Consider the following 2,758-nt stretch of genomic DNA (forward strand, 5'->3'; position numbering starts at 1 on the left):
TGAAAACATCTCAAATTCTTTTATAATCATGATATTATATAGATATAGATATAGATATAGATATAGAGATAGAGATAGAGATAGAGATAGAGATAGAGATAGAGATAGAGATAGAGATAGAGATAGAGATAGAGATATGATTTTTATATACAACCAGGCCCAGCACTCTAACCACTGTACCACCTACTGCCACCTATTTCCCCCTCCTAATTTTAATATGCTAGGAGTTATAACAGTCTATATTCTCTACTGTTTATTAATAATGTCAATATTGTATCTGGAAGACAACAGCAATAGGCATTTTTAAGTGTCTATTGCATCTTTCTTCTTTCATTGTAGAAATGAAGCAAAGAGAGTAGGAAAGATTTTAGATTGGTCGAAGTGTTTTTGTTTTTTTGCACTGTTGTTTCTCTCATCAATGTCATTACAAAAAAGGAAGGGAGGTTTATTGGCAATGAGAATTGGGAGAGTTTTACCTGAAAATATATATAGTAAGGTTAAAAAAAAGCATCAATGAAAGGTTATTTTAATAGATATATTAAAAAATTCTATATTTTAAGATAGACTCCTACTCCAGAATGCTGCATTCTAGGTAGTAACATTCCACAATCTAACAGCCATTTCAGGTCTAATGTTCTAGTGTTCTGTGAAGTACCATTACAATATATCCAAAACAAGGTTCAAGCTGAAATTCCACTGTAGAACAAGGTGGATTGAATTCAGTTTCAACTTATCAGGAACATCTACACAGATTCTACAGTATTTCACATTTTTCTAGTTGGTAGTCATTAAGTGGGGGGGGGAGTGAAAAGAGGGTCTTAGTGAGTGGTGAACAGCTGGTGTTGCAGCTGTTGACAGGGAAACTGAGTTTGAATATGAATGAACGTTCATCCTTATGTGCAAGTATTGTTCCTAGAAGATAGAGTAATTCATTTGTCAGTCCCAAAGAAAGGATGATTACAGAGCCTATCTGCTATCACTCTGAGCCCTTTCCACTCATCCAGTTCAGCTATTAGGGCCTTTGTTAAACCTTGATCTCAGTTAAAACACAGAATTTGAACAGATCCTATAATGTGGTTAACATTTAAAATTTAAGTTAATGAAAAGATCCCTTGACTTTGAGCCAAAAGACTAGACTTCAGGTCCTAATTCTAATGCTCACTACTTGGGTGAACTTGCTCAATTCAATATGGTCATTCTAAGACACTTTATTCATCTGTAATGTGGGTAAAATGCTATAAAAATATTTGCACTACCTCCTCATGGAGTTGTTATATTCTGCTAACTGTAAAACATCACATTGAAGTCCCATCAACAATATCTTCCTCCTCATTAGCTGCAATGTAACTTACTGCAGAATTCTCTAAGGTTATCTCCTCTAACCTATAGGGAAGTAAGTTATTACACCTAGGGGTGTTGTGAGACTCAAAAGAGATAATGAAAATAAAGCATTTTGCAAATCTTTAAGTACTCTACAAATGCAAGTTATTATCATTAACCTACTGACACTCAACCTTTAGTCTGTTGAGGAGTTACTTCCCTGAGTTTTCTACTGCATTCCCACCAAGCATAAGGAACATCAAATAGAGGGGTGTCCTGGCAATTGTTTAATAATGCAGTTCTCTAAGGGAAAAATAATGTATGCATACACAATTTTAAGTTTAATCTTCATTATTAATTCCTTTTTAAGTATGAATAATCAAAAAACAATTTTTGTCATGTCTTTTTTGATTTTTCAGGACCCCATTTGGGGTTTTCTTGGCAAGATACTAGAATGGTTTGCCATTTCCTTCTCCAGTTCATTTTTCAGATGAGAAACTGAGGTAAATAGTTAAGTGACTTACCCAGGGTCACACAGCTAGAAAGTGTCTGAAATGAGATTTTAATTTCCAGATCTTCTGGAACCAGGACCAGCTCTACCACCTACAGTACCAGCTACTGCCAACAAAACAAGGAATAAGCCTTTACTTGTAACAACTGCTGATAACAAGCAAATTACTTTATGTGTAAGAGCTGCTGATTAAAAGAAAAAAAAAGAAAAAAAGAAATTAAAAAAAAGCAGCTAACAAAGCTAGAGTACTGGGTTTGGAGTCAGAAAGAACTAAGTTCACATAGAATCTTAGACACTTACTAGCCTCATTTCTCTGAGCAAGTCACTTAGCTCTATTTGCTTCAATTTAATCATTTAAATAATAATCTGGAGAAGGAAATGGCAAACCAAAAAAGAAAACCCAAAAGGGGTCATGGAGAGTTAGACTTGACTTAAATAACTCAACAACAACCAAGTATTTTTATAGACAGAGATAGGGAATAGTGTTACTACAGAATCACAGAAAGGTTAGATCTAGTAGTTAGTTTACAGATGATCCAGACTAAGTCCCTTATTTTGCAACTGAGTAAATAGTTTTAGAGATATGGAGTGAATTGCTTAGAATGATATAGTAAGTGGGAGCTTAGGAATTTGAACAATAGTCTTCTGAGTCTTTTGTAGTTGGGGAATGGGGAAAGCAAAGACTTGAAGGTAGGAAAGTATAGGGTACATTTGGGAAATGGTCTGTTTTTGGCTAGATTCTAGGGTAAATAATATGGAATAGTGAGAGATAGGTATTGAAAGGTAAATTAGGATCAGATTAACAAGGATCTTCAAAAACAAGAACAGAATCTATTTCCAAGTCAATAGGGAGCCACTGAAAGTTTTTGAGCAGCAAAAGAATGACATTTGAAGGCCATTAAAGATGATAATTATAGGGGATTAAAC

Source organism: Macrotis lagotis, chromosome 1 (genome assembly GCF_037893015.1).
Source record: "Macrotis lagotis isolate mMagLag1 chromosome 1, bilby.v1.9.chrom.fasta, whole genome shotgun sequence".
Lineage (NCBI taxonomy): Eukaryota > Metazoa > Chordata > Mammalia > Peramelemorphia > Peramelidae > Macrotis > Macrotis lagotis.